We start from the raw sequence: 21,029 nt of genomic DNA on the forward strand, positions 1-21,029 counted from the left end.
ATGGTCCCTGTGGGTGACATGGCAGTGCCAGCCATGGAACCCAACTGTCACTACCAACCAGGTCAAAATGGCTCCCGGGGAGGGACCTCGTGGTCCACTGCCTCCTTCAGGGTATGGAGACAGTCTTGAACAAAGTGGTCAATTTTTATGAGCTTCACAAGATTACAGAGCAAGCTGATAAAAATCCAGCTATTTTTCTAAAACGATTACAAGAGACCATGAATCAATACGATTCAACCCACCTTGACCCAGCCTCCCCAGCAGGAGCCTCGGCCCTGGCTACCCATTTTATTCCTCAGTTATCGCCAGATATTAGAAAGAAACTAAAAGAGGCTGAGGATGGTCTCCACGCAGGGATGGGTGAAAATGGCTTTTAAGGTTTTTAAAGCCTGAGAGGAGGGGCTGAGTCTCCCTGTCATGCTCAGCTCCAACAGAAGGCTGTACCCCAAGCTCAGGCCTTGGCAGTTGCCCTGAGGCCAGCGGCCTTTCCACAGAGGGAACAAGGGAAGTCCACCAGGCTCCATCCCACCAGGGCCCAGCCAAAGTCAGCTCACCAGGGACCTGCTTCAAATGTGGTCCCGAGGCTGCCCCAGTCCTCAGCCACCCATCAGGCCATGCCCTGTCTGCCGGCAGTCTGGCCACTGGAAGTCCAAGTGCCCCCATGTGGGCTCATCCTCTGTGCCATACCACGGAGCTCCAACCCCACCAGGGCAGGTATCTGAGACTCTTCCGACCTTGGAGTGCCTTAGCCTGGTGGAGGACTGGCAGTACTCCAGACTCAGGAGACTCCCATCACCCTTACTGAGCCTATGGTAAGGCTCCGGGTATCAGGCACATCCATCACCTTCATGGTGGACATAGGAGGTACCTTTTCTGTCTTGATCTCTCATTCAGGCCCCATGGTTCCCTTGCTAATTTCTGTCATGGGGGGTGGATGGGACGCCCTCTTTTCCACCTAAGACCTGCCACTTTCCTGCATTCTTGCAGGATGATTCTTCTCACCCTCTTTGTTGATGGAAGCTCTCATAGACAGATCAGAAAACCGCCAGGCAGTTTATTCAGTGGTTACCTTCACTAAAATGGGACAACATTAATCTGGGAACAGCTGAGAAGGTGTATTATCCCTGGGGATCTGGAGGAGGGGCCGTATTGACCATCAGATTGGTCCAAATCCAGCCTCTTCTGGAGGAGGATAGAGTTAGAGGTGATCTGCATGGTCTGTTTAACTCTGGAGCACATACTATGCTTTCCAAGGAGATGTGAGACTGAGAAGTGATTGGCATGTGTACTGACTGGTTTTCTGTTGACTTCACACAAACCAGAGTCATCAGGAAGGAGCCTCCGCTGAGGAAATGCCTCCATGAGATCCAGCTGTACGGCATTTTCTCAATTAGTGATCAACAGGGGAGGGCCCAGCCCAATGTGGGTGGTGCCATCCCTGGGCTGGTGGTCCTGGGTTCTATAAGAAAGTAGGCTGAGCAAGCCATGTGAAGCAGGCCAGTAAGCAGCACCCCTCCATGGCCTCTGCATCAACTCCTGCCTCCAGGATCCTGCCCTGATTTCTTTTGGTGGTGAACAGCAACATGGAAGTGTAGGCCAAATAAATCCCTCTCTCCTCAACGTGTTTTTTGGTCATGGTGCTTCATTGCAGCAACCGTAACCCTGACTAAGACGACATGTCTAGTGCCACTGGGTCGCTGACCTCCATCTTGACCCCTATCTGCCAAACTCCAAGGTGCTCTGCGCTGCCTCGGCCTCCCCATCTGTATTACAATGTAACTGGCCATGGCACAGCACTCTACAGTCCCCATAGAAAGTCCCCCAAGGGTTCCCATGATCATTGTCTCCATGTAAGAATGATCATAAGGAAGTGATAACGACCAAAAAAAAAATCATGAAGCAAGAAAAAAATTCCAAGGCTAGGGAGATGGCTCGGTCAGCGAAGTCCCTACCATACAAGCATGAGATTCTGAGTCCTGATCCCAGAACCCACATAAAGAGCCAGTTGAGGTAGGCTGTGCCTATAACCCCAGTGCCGAGGAGGCAGCTAGGCAGGAAGGTCCTTGAATCAAATTGGCTGACCAGCCTAACTTAATCAGTGAGCTTTAAATTGGGTGAGAGACCCCCGTCTCAAAGAATAAATGTGGAGAGCAACCAAGGAAAGATACTCCAAGTCCACCTCTGGCCTCCACATGCACAAACACACATACACACATACACATGCACACACGCACACACCACAGTAAGAAGTGTACACAACACATAACATTCCAAAAATAGGAAATGAGATCACCACAGACCTTACCTGAAACATTCAGAAGACCAGGAAGGGTCTGTTCAGATGGATACACAGTTTCAGTGCACACCCAGTCAAAGCCAAAGTTTAGCATGGCTTTGTCCCATAGTGGGGCAATAGGACCAATGGTTGTCAGAGTGGTCCCTGAAACACAGTATCTATCCCATCACTGGAGAACTGCCCATTCTCAAGCCACTCTACGATTCTTGACTCAGATACTTTAGGTGGACCCAGCCAGCCTCTCTCTATATATCTCTCTCTCTGTCTCTCTGTCTCTGTCTCTGTCTCTCTCTCTCTCTCTCTCTCTCACACACACACACACACACACACATACACACACACACACACACACACACACACACACACACACACACACACACACACACACACGAGGATGCTGATAGACACAGGCCTGAGAACCACTGCCTGAGAGAATTCAGGCTATGGCTGGAACTCCTGGCTTCAGTTCAGCTCGGTTCCTTAAATTGCGGCAGGCCAAGCTCTTTAACCCACCATTCCCGAAGACAGTACTTCCTTCTCTGGGTGACAGTGAGGTTCTCATAGCATGCTGCTCGGCACAGTGCATGTTCAATACTCTGAGCTAGAGTTTCACAACATTTTGTCTGCAGCCCTACTGGAAAACAGGCACACTCAACTGCAGAGTGCAAGGTTTGACAATTTTTCTGCAAGAGTTTGACAGTATCTGTCAAAATTTATAAAACTAGCGTGCCTCTTTTTTTAACTATTTCAGTCCTACAAAGCAATCCCACAGAAATACACCCTCACACTCTGGGCAGAATGTGGCTTCTCCCAGGAACTGAGTATGTTGGGGAAAGGGGGAAGAGAGAGGTTGGAGGATGTTTCCAGAAGGTGGTGAGATCTTTCCTAGCAAAAAATAATAGGCATGTTCTGCTGTGGGGATAATCAGAGATGTTAGAACGCAAGTCCTTTCGTATTATTTAAAGTTTTGCAACATAGAAAAATAGGTAGATTACAGTTGACTGTCACAAGTATGAGCTAAGCTGGGAAGAAAGGCAGAGCCGGGTGCTAGGACTGGCTGAGTTCTGTTTTTGGTTTTCCTCTACTTCCCGTTTCTTGAAATCAGGGCATGTTGGTTGCTATTAAAAAATAAGTTTATAGTAGAAACAGTAGTGCACACCTTTGTTCTTAGCACTTGGGAGACAGAAACAGGTGGATCTCTGTGAGTCTGAGGTTGAAGAGATAAAGTACAATGAAGCCATGAGGACCTGAGTTCGATCCCCAGGACCCACATAAAGAGCTGGGTGTGGTGGCTGGTAATCACTTGTAAGCCAGAACTGAGGAGACAGAGGCCCAGCAGATCTCTGGGGCTCACTGGCAGCCAACCTGGCCTAAGTGGGGAGTCCCTGGCCAATAAGAGACTGTGGATCAGATAACAAGTTGGATAACTCCAGGAACAAAGCCCAAGGTCAGCCTGTCCTCCAGGTGTGTTCACACACACACACACACACACACAATCTCCTCTGTATATTCTAAACCCAATTTTATAATAAATACATAGATAGGCTCAAAAGACAGATTCCACTCAAAGTAGTCGACAGTAGGAATCTATGGGTTTATACACAATCTTTATTCATTTTCAACTTCTCCTTCTGAGATTTTTCTAGAAGGCACTGGTATTCAGGTTCAGGTTTCTGAGCACCAAGCACTCAAATCTTTGGTCCTTCTGAAAGAGTGCATAGAGACCCCAGCTCGGGCTGGCTTGGGGACAGCCCTGAAGAGGGGTTCTCAGTTCCCCTGCTCACTCCCTGGAGTTGCTGAGCCAATCACAGCTCCTCCTCTAGTTGAGCTGTCCACAGACAATGACAGAAGCAACATCTGTCTCAGAGCTTCCTTGTCAGACCTGAGCCAGGCTTTGCTATCCGAGCTCCAGGCCAGAAGGGAACAGCAGTACTGTGAGGGGACGCCAGAGAGCAGCATTGCCTGCAGGATTCCATTGCTGACGCTGGGCGCTTCCAGGAGCTAGCTGTCTGCCAGTGACCAGAGGCAGCAGGCTAGCCCCAAGCATGGACCCTAGCTCTTCCAGGCCTTGTGCGCAGGTGGTCCTGGATGCTCGGGAAGAGATGGGATCCCTCCAGCTGTTGAAAAGATGCCCTGGCTTGGAGTCCATGGGCAGGATGGACTTGTCCTCTCTGTGTGCATTTCTTTGGGGGTACATTGTCAAGGGGGTCTCAGTAAAGGTAGGAGAAAGGCAAGGTCACACCCAGGACTAGAGTGGTCCAGGCCCTGACCTTCCTTCTGTGCTGACTGTGCTGACAGAAAATGAGCAGTAACCTTGTCGGGCACAGAGACGGGGTGGGTGTGCCCCCTTGGACGGAGTTGTCACTAATGAGTCACTTCAGCAGGAGCAGAAACCTGCAGGAAGAGAACTGTGCTTTTAGGGAAAGGCGGCATCGGGCAAAGGCCTGGAGAGCAGAGCAGCACCGTGCAGCTTGGGGAGGAGGTCCTGGGGGCGCTGAACTCCAGGAGACAGCATGGCTTCACCCTCAGCTCTGGGCTGTCTTCAGCGTCCGGCACTGGCACTGCTTTTGTGGTATGAGACCCGCCCATTTGGCTCTCTGAGCCTGTTCCCTCATCTGTAATGTGGGACAATCAGTTCCACCAAGCAGTCTAAACATTAAGAGTTCACAGGGGACTGTGGGCCAGTGTCCTCTGTGTCACTCTGCCCCTTGGCTCCCACCCCCATGACATGCAAATGGAAAAGCATCCCTGCTGCCTCCAGAGCCCAGATCCAACAGGGCTGACAGCAGACATGAGCCAAGGCCTCTCTCTTCCATTTTTGTAGTAGATTGTGCTCTGTTCTGATAATGAAAATCCTGCTACAAAAGTAGCATCTCCGAGGAGGATGGTAAGAGGAGAGAACAGCTTTTTAGGACTAAAAATAGAGAGGAAAATACCAGTTCTATTGAAATAAAAAGGGGCCAACCTTGTGATACACACTCTGAATAATAATTTCAGTCAGACTAGAAAGGAGAGGCTGGGAATCCACTGTCAGAGAGGAGGCAGGCCATGTGGGGTAAGGAAGGGTGGGGGTGGGAGGCCTTAAGGGCAGTGAGTGGGTGAGGACAGGGCAGGCCACACAGGCCAGGAGGACTCAAGGAAGGGGGGTACTGGTGGGGGATGGTTTTGTAGCAGAGGAGGAAGGAGGGGAGGAAGAGGAAGCTGCTGTGGGAGGTAGGGCTTCTACAAAGAGAAGCAGTGTGTTGTGAACCTAACGCGAGGAACAAAGGAATCCCCAGGTGCTTAACCGAGTCCACCCAGCAAAAGCTGGAAGGAGGAGACAGACCTGGGAATGAAGCCAGAGAGGGAGGGTCTGGAGGGACAAGGACAGAGAGTGACAGCAGTGGGGACATCGTCAAAAGTCTGCTGAGCATCGGAGCACTTGTGGTGTTATAGACAGCACACTTTCAATCCCTAATCTCACTCCATGTTCATCTAGAGGGGATTAAAGGGGCCCAGCACTCTGTCCCCTTCCAAACCTTTCTGTGTGGCAGGATGGGCTGGGGACTGGAATTTTAAGCTCTGGGGACCTATTTTGAGATGCAGCTCTGGCTGAGAGCTTCTAGTGACAGGAACACAGCAGAAGTCTTTCAGGAACTTTGGCAATGCTCCGTCCGGAGCAGATTAAGGCCCACACAGTGATGCTTGGTCCAGCACTGAGCTGACTTATTGACACGTGTTCTCTCACATAAATCGCACCCACCAATGAGCCCCATTCTGTAGAAAGTCGGTTCGTTCATTGAGATGCCATTTTCCCCAGAGAGAACACTTCATTTCATCTCCCACAAGCCTGTGAATGGCTGCTGTAGAAATCCCCACCTCACAGGTGGGGATCATGACAAATCCAAGATCTACCAGAGACAGAGAAAACACAGGGTAGGGCATCCTGGTTACCGGCCACCGCCATCCTCTTCCAGGCCCAGCCCTCAGCCTCCCTTCCACCAGTGTCAGCCTCTGTCCCCACATTAACAACCAAGATGTCCTGGGGCCGTCCGTGAGCCCACAGCTCTGCAGCACAGACACGGTTTGGAGAGCATTGCACATGAATAGAGCCTTGAAAGATCCAGTGCTATCTGGAGCCCCACAGTGGGCTCTATTCGGAGTGTGCGCCTGCTCTCTGCTCTTTGGTGGATGTCAGTGTGAGGTTTCGAGAAGCATCTTTTCTCCTTTTAAGGTTCTTATTCTGGTACACGGACAATCACTGTCCATTGCTGCACAACAAACCATTACAGTCACTTCCTTCAAGAGGCACCTGTTCCTCCAGATCCTGTGGCTGGCTAGGGTTCACCTATACTCATGCCAGGAGCTGCATGTGGTTGCTGGAAAGCCCAAGATGTCCTCAGTCATGTTACATGCCTAGTAGTCAGGCTAAGGTACTTGCCTGGGGCACCCTGGTGCCCCTCCAAGTAGCCTCTCACCATCCAGAAAGCTAGACCTCATTATCCCAAGTACTTATCACACTCCTAATGGTGCTACAATTTGTCAGTGTCCACTGACCAAAGGAAATCACTCTTGAAGCTAAAACCAGGGCAATGGAGGGAGGGATCTGGGAGTTTACCTGTTTTGAGATAGGGTTGTTGTGGGATAATCTTTTTTGCACACTGTGAAGATGTGTCTCTGCTAAAGCACCTTCTGATTGGTTTAATAAAGAGCTGAGTGGCCAATAGCTAAACAGGAAAAAAATAGGCGGGACTTCCAGGGAGAGATAAGAACTCTGGAAGCAAAATAGTGGAATTCGCCATCGAGACACGAGGGAGTCAGACGTACAGTATGAGGAGAGGTAACAAACCACATGGCAGAGCATAGATTGTATAAATGGGTTAATTTAACTTATAAGAGCTAATTGGGAACAAGCCTAAGCTAAGGCCAAGCTTTCACAATTAATAAGCTTCCACGTCACTATTTGGGAGCTGGAAGTCAAAAGAAAGACTCTTTACACAGGATCTCACTATGTCACCCAGGAGCCACTTCATGTTTAGAAATGTCATTGGCATGTGACAATGGCCTGCCCCAGGAGCCTCAGTGAGAGGCTCCTATAAGCTCTTTTACTACTCAGAATCCCAGTTTCTCTTGCACCTCATGATCCTGATTCCCGACTTATGGATCACTGCCATCTAGACATCCTCTGGCTCATTGCCACCTCACCTCCAAGGTACATCACACCTACTTAACAAAACTATATCAGCTTCCCTAATGGAGCCTGTGGCCTTCTTAGCCGCAAGTTTTTATCTTGTAGTACTAATCATGAGTTTCTTTCTATAGAGCGGATCTTAACATTCAACAGGAAAGCAGTGAGTTGCAACCGTAACAGCTGTGCCACTATTGAATCATCAGACACATCTTGCCTTGCATGTTGGTAATGTAGCATGCAGGATCCACAATTGGGAAGGATTGTCAATAACAATTCTTCCCCAGCAGACTTCAGTGTACCTTGTAGCACTATACCAAAATGCAGTGTCTTCAACAATAGGGACTTACCATCTAGTTCCGGGAGGCACCCAATACCAATGGTGATATTTTGTATGAGCAAATTGTACCTCCCTGGCTAATAACTCATATGGAGGGAGCTCACCCCTTGTGCTGAAACTTTTATGCAACAGTCTTATGACTCCTGGGGATGTCTTTTTCCCCACTCATGTGGTATTTTTGTTCCAGCTCTCCAATCACTATTTTTACTTGTTGTCTAGATGGTTTTCTGAATCTATGAAACATTCAAGGGGTAGCATTATGTAATGAAGTTTTTGTTCAGAGGACAGGCAAGATCTCTGATGGTCCATCGGCATCCACTTCACAGCTTCTCTCTCCAGGGAGGAAATGCTTCTATTTGGGGAGAATAGCTATACAGCAGTCCACTGTAAAGCCAAGGCCTGACTGTGACTAGATTCCAAAGCACAAATGCTTTTACTCCCCCTACATGCCCTTTAATTGCAGTGGTATCTAGTCATCCATTTATTTCTGTTACCCTGTGTATGGTTCTGCTTCTGGGATCTCAGGGTCCACAAAAACTCTGCAACCCAGACACAGGACAACATGCACATACATACCATGAAATCATCTCATCATACACCTTGAGTGTATTCAATCCTTGTGTGTTCACTGTACTTTTTTGCAGGGCTGGAGATTGGGCCCAGGGCCTCATGCCTCAATTAGACATTTTTTTAGGTAGACTTGAGTCCCTATGCCGCTGCTTATAGGATTCTATACATTGTGCCCTGTGGGTCAGCACTTTGAACCCAAATTCTGGCTTTGGCATTAGCTGAGTGATGGACAACCTGGGCAAGTCTCAGGCTGCTCACCTGTAAAACAAAATAGTAAGAGCAAGAGCCCACCTTGCATGGCTGTGGGGAGGACAAGATGATGTAATGCATGGAGACAGCCTGGCACAGTGCCTGATACACAGGATGCAATGGGTGAAAATGTGAACCATGATTTCTTTTCTCAAGTGGGAAACACAAGTCTGTCTGGTCCTGAATGATAAAGATGGTGTTAATGAAAGGGAAATGGTGGTTTTGCTTTCAGCTTGGGCAGAACAATAATTGAAAAAGGAATTTCCCCTGGGAATATGGACCAGGTTTTAAAGAAAACAACTGAGGCTATGGGGAAGACAGCTAGTTGGCTTCTGAGGAGAGCGTACTTGAGAAATTTTGTGCCTTTATTTCTGCATCAGCGCTTCATTTATCCTGAGTTTTTATTTAATTATGCATGGAAGGTAGACTCAATGGGAATCTATTTGCATCTTAAAAGGGGTGATTGAATTCAATGCTGTGGTGCCTTTACCTTTCAGGATGGCCAGGCCATTCTCTTTGTCTCCTTTCTAATCATTTCTGGCATTTTCTAAAAGGTAAAAAAAAATGTGGCATAAGGAGATATCAATTCAGGGGAAGGGGGTGCTATGGTAACCAAAGGGGTTAATTTGACTTATGGGCAGGAAATTCTTCTTCTTTTGCTTTTCCTGTGAAAGGCAGTAGCTAAGAAGAAAGCAGCTTAATTCCTAGGTTGGTTTGTCTGTCTGTCTCTCTGTCTTTCTTCTCATGCCCATTAGGAAATTTCCTCAAAAAGAAATGTTAAAACATTCTGAATACACATCCCTTTTTTAAAAAAAAAAACTAACTGTAAACATGCATTTATTCAATAAATGCAAGCAAAATGCCTGAAATGGATTTAAGTTTCAATGTTGTGGCCAGTTTGGAGACACAGAAATTCACTGGCTAAGTACTTCCCAAAGACTGTAAACTTCTCAAGTCCTTAGTACTGTGAACTGAAGTTCCCAGGGGGAAAAAGTCACACCTATATGTTAAGGATTCTACAAGACTGGTTGACTGATGAGAACTTTGTCAGTGTGGGGAGTTGAAAAGTTACAGATCCAGGGTCAAATGATAATGAGCTGTCTTCAGTCCCCATAGTTTCCATTCCCTGCACATCTCTGTGTCTAACCTAACATCCTTTCAACCCTCAGTTAAACCTTTAGGATGTACTAACTTCCCTGATCACTAGCGTCCACCAGCCCAGTAGCTACAAGCTTGTTATCAGCCAGCATCTAAAACTTCTCACTGTCTCTGCTGCTTTGCTACACTCTACTTGTCCTGTAACAGCAGCTTTGATCAGAGCTCTGCTGACCCTCGTTAAGGAAAAGCTATTTCCTCTGGCCTCTGATGGAGATCTATCATTCAAAGCTATGCAGAATATAAGAGTGAAGTTGGGCTGTCAATCACCTCGCTAAGACCACCCTTCAAGAAGGTAGATTTACCTAATATCATAAAATGCTGTCTTTTATGGCAATATGCATTTCTTGCAGTCAATAGATAGATGGGCCCTGTCTTTTAGTTCAATCTGCTAATGTGTGTCCTTTGATGAGGGACTTAACCCTTTATCTTAGTTAGGCTTTCTATTGCTGTGAAGAGACACTGTGACCATGACAACTCTTATAAAGGAAAACATTTAATTGGGCTGGCTTACAGTTTCAGAGGTTTAGTTCATTAGTGTCATGCTGGAGGCACAACAGCACACAGGCAGACATGGTGCTGGAGAAGGAACTGAGAGTTCTATATCTGGATAGGCAGGCAGCAAATAGAGAAACTAGGCCTGGCTTGAGCATCTGAAATCTCAAAGCCCATCCCCAGTGATATACTTTCTCCAAGGCCACACCTACTCCAACAAGGTCATACTTCCTAATAGTGCCACTCTCTATGAGGCTATGGGGGGCATTTTCATTCAAACCCCCACACCTTTACCAATCAGTTACTATTTAAAGGTGTGTCATTATGTCCTGTCATTTTGTTAATTTTCAGTGTTTAGTGTTTTTCCTATTCCTCTCTTGCTTATCTATTATTCAAGAGTGGTGAATTCCTCTTTGTGCCTCATGAATGTGTTTGTCTTTCTCTTCAGCCCAAGGAATTCCTTCCAGCATCCTCTGGAAAGCTGACTTACTAGGCACAAAATTCTTAAACTGGCTTTTATCATAGCAGATTTTACTTTCTCTTCCACTTATGACAAATAGTTTAGCTGAGTACAGTAATCTGGGTTGGCAGTTGCTGTCTTTTAAATTTTGAAAAGCATCATCCCCAGCTCTCCTGGCTTTTGATGTTTCTGTTGAGAACTCTGTTGCTAATCTGAGGGGCCTGCCTTCATATGTAGCTTTGTGTTTCTCTCCTTCAAAACCCTGTCTTTGTTCTGTGTATTTAGCGGTCTATTTACAATATGGCAAAGGGAAGCTCTTTTCTAGTCTTGTCTATTTGGTTTTCTAAATGACTCCTGTATCTGGATTGACATCCTTTCCCCACATTTAGGGGATTTTTCTTCTGTGATTTTGTTGAAATTATTTTTATGCCTTTATAATGAAATTCTTCACCATTTTTTTATCCCATAATTTTTAAATATGGCCTTTTAATAGTGCTCAATCTGAAAAGTTCTCATTACTATCTTTTAATTAATTTATATTTATAGTTGTTGGCATATTCTGGTTCTTCAACCTTATCTTCAAACTCAAATATTCTGTCTTCTCTTCCATCAGTTCTATTACTGAGCTTTTCATAGCATATTTTCCAGTATTTCAGTTTGTTTTTTCTTTTGTTTTTCCTGCTCCTTATTGAGTTCTTTCATATCTCGTATGACTTCCTTATTTTATTAGCTGTTTCTGTTCTCTTGTGGCTCATTCAATGTTTTTTTCCTGTGATTTTTTTTTAACTGATAGGCCTGTCTAATCCCATTTTAAGATTAGAAACCATCTTATTACAAGGTCAAAATAAGTTCATTTCTATTTACTGAAAAACTTAAGTTTGACCAGAGATTAATCTATTCCTGGAATATGACATATTCCCTATCTTGTGGAATTTGACTCTTCCATGAACTCTACCCTCATAAGATAAGATATTCTGCCAAGGAGTCTTGAGATATTCTGTCAAGATAGTCTGTCAAATAATCTTATGTGCTGTCTGCTTTTATAATTCACTTGCCAAGTCTTTACATTACCAAATTCCTCTGGAAATCCCCAGCCTGCACTTTTTCCCTAAAAAAGAGGCCTAAAAGTTTCCCCATCACTGTTTTTTCAAATCCTGCTTTAGGGAAACAGCCCTGTACAAAAGTAAAGCTTGCTCAATTCACCAAAAATTGGGGTGGTAGTCTTTACTCTCAGTTGGTGGGATTAACATCGGGAGGCTCCAGTGAGATAAGACCTCAACCCAACTTTGGGGACCCTTCCCCCAGGGAATCTGGGGCCCAAAGTGCTGCTTCCTTTGGGATGCACACCTTGAGGAAGTTCCAAGATCCAGGTATATGCTTTCAGATCTACAGACTACCAAGGCAAATGGCCAAGACAAAAAGAAATCAGCAAATATCTGTCTGAGGAGGTCTCCATTGGTAAGTCATAGTAAGGTGTCTCCTTCTGTGACATCTGATACTGGTTCTGGTGGGATCTCATTTGGGGGCAGTGAGGTTCCAGGCAAGGCACATGAACTCCAGGGCAATAACACTTCCTGACTAGTCTTTTGGTGCCTGGTTCTTGGTCCCCTGTGAATTGTTCTGTGTTTTGCTTGTCTGCTGTATCAGGTCATGTGCTGTGTCAGTCGACGTAGGTCCATGGAAGAAACAGGGTCACTCTAGGATGATTTTTAACCTTTACAGCTACAGGGGAGTCAGCTTCTGGAGAACTGTCTGAGTGTGGCTTTGCAAAGGGCTTTTCTATTGTGATATAATTTACACCTTAGCAAGTCAATTTCTGCTTACCAAAACCTCTTATCTGAAGCTCCACAGAGGAGACCAATGCCAAAGCAATTTTCAGCCACAGAACTTCTCAGTTCTTCTTCAACCAAGTTTTACATAGGCTTTGAACCTCTTAGGAAGCACTCAGATAAGATTTCCATACTTCAAACAGAAGGTAGCAGTAACAAAATGCAGATCAAGGCCCAGGTGCTAACACTCCAGAATCAAACCAGCTGCAAAGCTCTATGGGGACTCTTGCTACACTTGTTTCCTTGTTGTATGTCTTCTGTGGTCTGAATTTGGGGTGACCTAATGGACAGACTGACTGGATAATAAGACTAGTAAACCTGCTACCCTTCTAATCTGTGTTTTAAGGAACTTTGACAAACTTTACTCTCCTATCATTATGCAGAATTATAATTACCCTATCACCAAGGATTGCCTCTGATCCTTCTGTGATCTGCAATGACCTACATTTGGTGGTCAAATGGCTCCTGAAGGGCACTTATGACCCCAAGGTGGCTTAGGCAGCAGCCAAGACCACCCTTGGTAATCCTGGCCACCCAGACCAGATTGGGTAGTGTGGTGGTTTGAAAGAAAATGGCCCCATAGAGAGTGGCACTATTAGGAAGTATGGCTTTGATGGAGTAGGTGTGGTCTTGTTGGTGGACGTGTGTCACTGTGGATGGTGGCTTTGAGGTCTCCTATGCTCAAGCTATGCCTAGTGACACAGTTGCTTTTGCTGCCTGCAGATCAAGATGTAGAACTCTTAGTTCTTTTTTTTTTTCCAGCAACATATCTGCCTACATGCCACTATGTCCCACCATGAAGATGAACTAAACCTCTGAACCTGTAAGCCAGCCCCAATTAAATGTTTTCCTTTGTAAGAGTTGCTGTGGTCATGGTATCTTTTCACAGCAATAGAAACCCTAACTAAGACAAAAATTGGTACCAATGACTGGGATATTTCCATCATAGGCCTGACCATGTTTTTGTTTAGAGGAATATAAACCTTGGGACTGTGGATTAGAAAAGCAGTTGAACACTTTAAGTGGGGGTTTAATGGGCCATCCTAGTAGGAACATGGAAGACAGTGTTGCTGAGGATGATCTGAACTGTGAAAACCTGGTTCAAGAGGCTTCAGAGGAGAAGAATGCTAGTGTGTGGCCTAGAGATCATTCTTGTGATACTTTGGTGAAGAATATGGCTGCTTTTTGCCCATGTCCTAAGAGTCTGCCTGACACTAAAGTGAAGAGATTTGGATTAATTCTGTTGGCAGAGGAAATATCAAAACAGCCTAGTATAGACTCTGTCCTGTGGTTTTTAGTGGTAACTCTGATGAAGATTTATAATGAAAAGGAACAAGCTAAACAAATAAAGATACAAAATGTACAATTTGAGGAGAAAAGAAGCACAAGGAAGTGGAAAGGAGCTAAGTCCTGTGTTCAAGGAGATAAACAGATTAAGAAATGGGATAAAAGGAGTGGAGACCTCGGGGCAAGATCCTACCCAGCTAAGCTTCCAACTGTTTAAAGGGATTAAAGAGAAGAGCTCGGTGTGGTGGCGCACACCTCTAATCCCAGCACTCCAGAGGCAGAGACTGGCTGGTCTCTGGGTCTATCAAGTGAGTTCCAAGACAGCCAAGCTTAGGCAGTGAAGGAAACCGTTGAATACAGAAAGCTGGCGAAGATGTAATTGAATGAGGGGGCCATGTTCTATTCCCAGTAAGCAGCAGAACTTGGCAGCTTCAGTCACATGGTTCTGGCTTTAGAGTCAAGGATAGAAGAAAGGGATTATGGAATCTTCTTCTGCAACTAAGGAAAGCTGCTGAGGCCAGGCCTGTGCCATTATATATTGAAAGTATGTGATTTGCTTTCTGATTTTGATTTTTACAGGGGATTACAGTTAAGAGATTGCATGAATCTCAGAAGAGACTTTGAACTTTAGGCTTTTAGATAAGTTTGAGACTGTTACAGACTACAGGGACTTTTGAAGTTGAACTGAATGCATTTTTTCATTATGATATGTCTACAAGCCTTTGAGGGCCAGGGAGTGGAATGTGGTGGTTTGAAAGAAAATGGCCATCACAGGGAGTGGCACTATTAGGAGGTATGACTTTGTTGGAGTAGGTTTGGCCTTGTTGGATGAAGTTTGTCACTGTGGAGAGTGGGCTTTGGATTGGCCTATGCTCAAGCTATGCCCAGCTTGACACACAGTTGCTTCTACTGCCTGCAGATCCAGATATAGAACTCTTAGCTCCTCCAGCACCATATCTGCCTGCCTGCTGCCATGTCCCACCGTGATGATCATGGACTCAACCTCTGACACTGTAAATGAGCCACCCCAATTAAATGTTTTCCTTTGTAAGAGTTGCTGTAGTCATGGTGTCCCTTCACAGAAACAGAAATCCTAACTAAGACAGGTGTATTCCACCCTGGGCAGAGGCAACTTTTAATCCTACCCCATGGATAAAGTTTTCTATGATGTCAGAGCATGGTCAAAAAAAAAAAAAAGACTCATGGGGAACGGTGCTTTGGGGAACCGTGAGAGAAGCTCCAGTGGAAAAGGCAGAGGGCCTTTGCCTCAGGTTCTTTTCACTCCCTGAATTGTTCTTGGACATGATTTCATGCTTCCTGTGACAAACATTTACATTCAATTTATAAGACATGTTTATTCTTGGTGGATGACAGAACATAGTTACAGAATTCAATCTGGTCAGTGTACTTGAATCTGGATATGGTCTTCTGCTTTGCTTTTATTCTTTCCCAGATATAATCTATAGTATGTGCCAGGCAATTGTGTTTAAATTGATCTGTCTTGAGAAAGCTCTGGGAAAGGACTGCTGTTAATATTTAGTATGTGTTTACTGACATTTATTTACATGTTTTTATGATTATGTTTTTCTGAACTCAAACAACCTTCCTCGGATCGCTGCTTTGTTTCATCTGTATATAAAGTCCAATGAAACTGAAGTAAGGCTGCCTGCAGCACTAGACTGTGGTCTGCAGCACTAGACTGTAGTCTGCAGCTCTAGACTGTGGTCTGCAGCACTAGACTGTAGTCTGCAGCTCTAGACTGTGGTCTGCAGCACTAGACTGTGGTCTGCAGCATTAGACTGTGGTCTGCAGCTCTAGACTGTGGTCTGCAGCATTAGACTGTGGTCTGCAGCACTAGACTGTGGTCTGCAGCTCTAGACTGTGGTCTGCAGCATTAGACTGTGGTCTGCAGCATTAGACTGTGGTCTGCAGCACTAGACTGTGGTCTGCAGCACTAGACTGTGGTCTGCAGCACTAGACTGTGGTCTGCAGCATTAGACTGTGGTCTGCAGCATTAGATTGTGGTCCGCCCCATTCTTTCAGGTCCTCAGATCCCAGATCCACTAGACAAGATCTGCACACATTAGGAAAAGTTGACAGTATGGTGTGGAATGGGAAGGGTGGCCATGCTCTGGTCAGGGCATAAAAGACCCCCAGGGACTACTGGCTGGGGACCAGAAGCCCTCCAAAAGTCCTGTCTTGCAGGAATCTCCAGAGGACCCTCTTCTTCCCCTGTACGCTCCCCATTATCCTTCCCTGCCCCTACCTCTCCTGAACCCCATGCCTTCTCCTCCTCCTTTCCTTCCCTCCCCTCAGCCTCTCCCACAATCACCCCACTCAAGTACTCCCCCAGTGGAGCCACCTTCCATCTTTCCCCCTCTCCATACCTGTCAGGGCTGCCGTTATGAGCAAACAGACTCAGTTTCGCCCCCTGACCAACCTGCGGCTTCTATTTCCATTTCTATCCCTACAGCAACCCTAGCTCCTGGGCTTCCTCTCCACCAGGTCCCTTAAGGTCAATATGTATATGCTCTGTTTTCTACAACCAGAAAACTTGGAATCCCCCTTCCAGCACAGACCCTGGCTCTCTAACTGCCCTGCCTTATTTAGTCACCTCCTTGACTGCCGGCAGATTCGATGCTGCACACTCTTCACTACAGAAGAAAGACGATGAATCCTAGCAGAAGCAGCCAAAGAGCTGCCTGGGTTAAGAGCTCTTGATAATGACCAGAGAATGGTGGCAGTTGACCAAGTTCTACCCAAAAGGAGACCAAGATATCTATGGGATAGCAGAGGGTAGGAAGTCACTTGGTGAGTACCACCAGGCTCTACTGGAAGGTCTTAAGCAAGCAGCCCACAAACCTACTGATTGGTCTAAAGTAGCTGATATGAATTAAAGCTCAGATGAATCACCTTCAGTGGGTCTACATACTCCTATCTATCTGGAGGGCCCAGCAAACTTAAAGGGATTAACCTGGCCTTTGTAGCCCAGTTTGCCTCAGATATAAGTAAGAAAACCCAAAAGATGGATAGGTTTGCAGGGAAGAATGGGTCAGAGTTACTGGAGATAGCTCCCCTAGAAATGTTTGACAATAGAGAAAGCAAAGATCTGCTTATTAAGAAATCAAATAAGGTCACAGTGGCTGTGCTGCATACACCGGGCACGTTCAGTCCTGGGCAAGCCACGTACAACAAAGAGAGAAAGCCCCTGCGAAAAGAGAAATACGCTTATTACAAGGAACTGGGTCACTGAAAAATGAATGCTCCCAACAGAAATGGGTAGATCCTCCCCAGCCACAGGTGGGCATTCCTCAGCCCAAACCAGTTCTGACTCTGGAAGAATAGGGGATGCATGGCTCCTTGAAATTAGGCTCCCAGGAACCTATGGTAACCTTCTCAATTGGCGGCCAACCTGTAAACCTGGTAGATGACACAGGAGCTTCATTTTCACTGTTACAGAAACCCCTGGTGCCCCTTGCACCAAAAAAAGGTGTAAGGGACAACGGGAGAAATTAGAAGAGATGTGTGGTGATATTGTGTTCCCCAAAATAATGTGCACCCTAAGAAACTTATCTGGGGTCAGAGAACAGAACAGCCACTAGATACAGAAGCCAGAAAATGGTGGCACACACGCCTTTAATCCTATCACTTGGGAGGCAGAGATCCCTCTGGATCTCTGTGAGTTTAAAGCCACACTGGAAACAGCCAGGCATGGTGACTCATGCCTTTAATCCCATGAAGTAATGGCAGAAAGCAGAAAAGTATATAAGGCGTGAGGACTAGGAACTAGAGTTGGTTAAGCTTTTAGGCTTTTGAATAGCAGTTCAGCTGAAGTTCATTCTGGATGAGGACTCAGAGGCTTCTAGTCTGAGGAAACAGGATCAGCTGAGGAATTGGCAAGGTGAGGAAGCTGTGACCTATTCTGTCTCTCTGATCATCCAGCATTCACCCCAATACCTGGCCCCAAGTTTGTTTTTATTAATAAGAACTTTTAAGATTCGTGCTACAGAGATGATTGGACTACAAAATGGACTGTTAACTTAGGGGAAGAACCTTGACTCATTCTCTCATTGTTATTCCTGGATGTCCATTTCCCTTGCTAGAGAGAGACCTCCTGAATAAACAAGCTCCAAGCAACTATCTCATTCTTAGGAGAGATGCTCAAACTGCAAATAGGGAATCTAGTCACAGCCCTGACCATCACCTGCCCCTTAAGCTGGGAATATCTCCTCTTCCAAAGCCCAACCCAAGACCTAGAGGGGGAACTAAAGGAAAAATTGATATAAGATGTTCCTGTCTAGTCTGAAGATATCCCCAGGTCTGGCCAAGCATATGCCCCTAATCATAGTACAAATGACCTCAGGAGCCATGCCCATCTGGGTTAAACTACCATATTAGCTCAGAGGCCAGAGAATGGATCAGTATCTGCATCAGATGCCTCCTCGAGGTAGGCACGCTCACTCTGCCAGTCAGCCTGGAATACTCCTTTATTCTCATTTCAAAACCAGGGAGCCCAAGACTACAGATGGGTAGAGGATTCAAGGAATGTGAACAAGTGGATAGAAACTGCTCACCCAACTATTACCAATCCCTACCCTCTGCTGAGCATGCTGCTACCTGGGCATAAGGTCCATACTGTGCTGGATTTAAAAGATCCATTCCTCTGTAAAACCTAAGTCATCCCATCTTTGCATTGAATGGGCCAATCCTGAACTGGGAATATCAGGACAACTGACCTGAACCCCATTACCTCAGGATAAGAGAATTCCAGATTTCCCCCCATCATCTTTGATGGGGCTCTTAGTTTCCACAGTAAGTACCCAACAGTTACCTTACTCCAATACATTGATGACTTATTATTGGCTGCCAAGGATAAGGAGGGCAGTTTAGAGGCTACTCACGGATTCTTAAGGATTCTGGCTCAATTAGGCTGCTGGGACTCTGAAAAGAAAGCTCAGCTTTGTACACCTCAGATCACCTATTTGGATGATCTGAGTCAGTAGTCAAAAGCCTGCAAGAAGCCATAATGAGAATCCTCACCCTAATCACAAAGAAGCAAGTTAGAGAATTCTTGGGGGCCGACAGTCAGGTATTGCCATCTCTAGATGCCTGGATTGCTGAAATTGCTGGGCCTTTGTATTCAGTCACAGTGGGAGGCAAGACCCCTTGGAATGGACTGAGGAACCTGAACAGGCTTTTAAAAGCGTAAAGGAGGCTCTTGTGAGAGCTCCCACCTTAACTCTCCCTCATGTTACCTCATGTTCTTGCATCATGTCCCTGAAAGAAAGGACATTGCTAAGGGAGTCCTGACCCAAACCCTGGGTCTTTGAAATAGGCCAGTAGCCCTATATTGAGAATATTGAGAAAAGATTGGCTTCGGTAGCCTCAGGGTAGCCACCCTGCCTGCAGGCCTTGGTGAGTACAGCAGTTCTCGCTAAGGACTAAGTTCCTCTGGAAATTCCCACCTGCACTTTTTCCCTGTAAAGAGGCCGGAAGCTTCCCTGTCACTGTTCTCTGAAATCCTGCCACAGGGAGACAGCGAGTAAAGCTTGCTCAGGAAAGTTTGCACCAAACATTGGGTCGGTGGTCTTTACTCTTGTTGGGTGAGATTAACAGAGCATATTAACAGTCATTCTTTCTTAGTTCTTTTCTTTTCATTTCTTAGATTTTTTTAAAATCTGAGTAACTCATTGGAGACCATTACTGTAAGATTATTGACTTTTGGGAAATTATGGTTGCCTTGTCTTCTCACATTACTTGTATTTTTGCACCAGGGCTTGTGCATGTACAGAGAAGTTATTGGTGGAATTCATTTATTTCTTCAATATTTATTTATTTTACTCTCTTTCCTTTCAAAGCAAGTGCTTGTCTTATTCAAGAGGAATGAGGGTGTAGCATTAGGATGTTGTTTCCTGTGTGATAATGGCGGTTGGGACACCAGACTCTAATCCAGGTCCTTCCGGGTTTTATTTTCACCAACTCCACTTTCTCACTCTGTGGCCCTCTGACAGGCCATTCACTGGCCAAATAGCTGTGGTGCCCAGAGTCCCTGCAGGCCCAACAGAGGTAGAGTGAGGCATGTTGAACTATCATAGACAGAGGTGGGAGGCACCTACCTCGTCCAGACTCTCAGTGGGCTGATGATGCCTTATTTCACCTGGGTAGCATGCTGACCTCATGGGGCATCATGTGAGGCTAGAGGCTGGACAGACACCCTGACCTTCCCACAGTGACAGGCAGGGCAGAAGCCTTCTGAGTATGAAGTCTTCTGGGTAGTGGACAGAGCCAGAGCATCCTGGGCACTCAGTCCTCATTGAGGTGGCAGGCAAGGCTTGAGCCCCACAGACACACTGGCCTGATTGGAGCGATGTATGGGGCTGCAGCGTCCCAGGCGTACAGTTCTGACGGGGCAGTGGACAGGGCTTGTCCTTGTCTGTCAGTTCAGGCCGCTGTCACAAGACACCTAAACTGAGTGCTTATACACAACAGAAACTTGTTCCAAGTTCTGGGCACCGGAGATGTTGTGTGGCTTTGAGTCCCCTTTCTGACTCAATCGTTTCTACAGTTTCACGCATGACAGAAGCCACATTTTTGTCACGGCGGTTGGCCTGCCCAGATCTCTTGTACTTGAACCAAGCCTTGGTGTTTAAAAGACACAAATTTTGACTACCCTCATGAAGTGATTTTCTCATTCTTCAGTACAATTTGGATGGGAAATCAAGTTTTCAGGCTGACAGACCCTCATTTTTAATCTCCTAAATGAAACTTCACCAGGGATGAGGAGAAGTGGTAACTATTTTCAGTAAACCCTACCAGCCTTCGCCACCACAACCAGCTGGTAAGTGTATTTTAAACACAGACTTCTAGAGACCCAAACAATAGAATGTCTTACTTCAAAAGGGAAAGACTGTTAACTAGGGCTGACCAATATGATTGCTGCATTGCTATTGATACTAAAATTGTTAAGATATAACCAATTTTAGGTCTAGGAAGTCCTATGATCAACTCAGATTTCTGTCTCCTTAGAATGATTTCAACTGTTAACTTTTACTAGAGACACCCCAAGATTTGGGATTGACTCTTTTATTCAAATTATACAGTAATAATTAGTAACAACAGTTCTCATTGCACTGGAGGCTGGTTGCACTACTGTTCTTAATTACAGTACTGTTTGAAAGCAG

At 45.9% G+C, this 21,029-nt stretch overlaps 1 pseudogene; it reads left to right on the top strand.

Annotated features, from left to right (window-relative positions):
- The window catches only part of LOC102903085 (large ribosomal subunit protein uL10 pseudogene), a 37,598-nt pseudogene continuing 16,569 nt past the window's right edge, over nucleotides 1-21,029 (top strand).

This window comes from Peromyscus maniculatus, chromosome 5, assembly GCF_049852395.1.
Source record: "Peromyscus maniculatus bairdii isolate BWxNUB_F1_BW_parent chromosome 5, HU_Pman_BW_mat_3.1, whole genome shotgun sequence".
Classification (NCBI taxonomy): domain Eukaryota; kingdom Metazoa; phylum Chordata; class Mammalia; order Rodentia; family Cricetidae; genus Peromyscus; species Peromyscus maniculatus.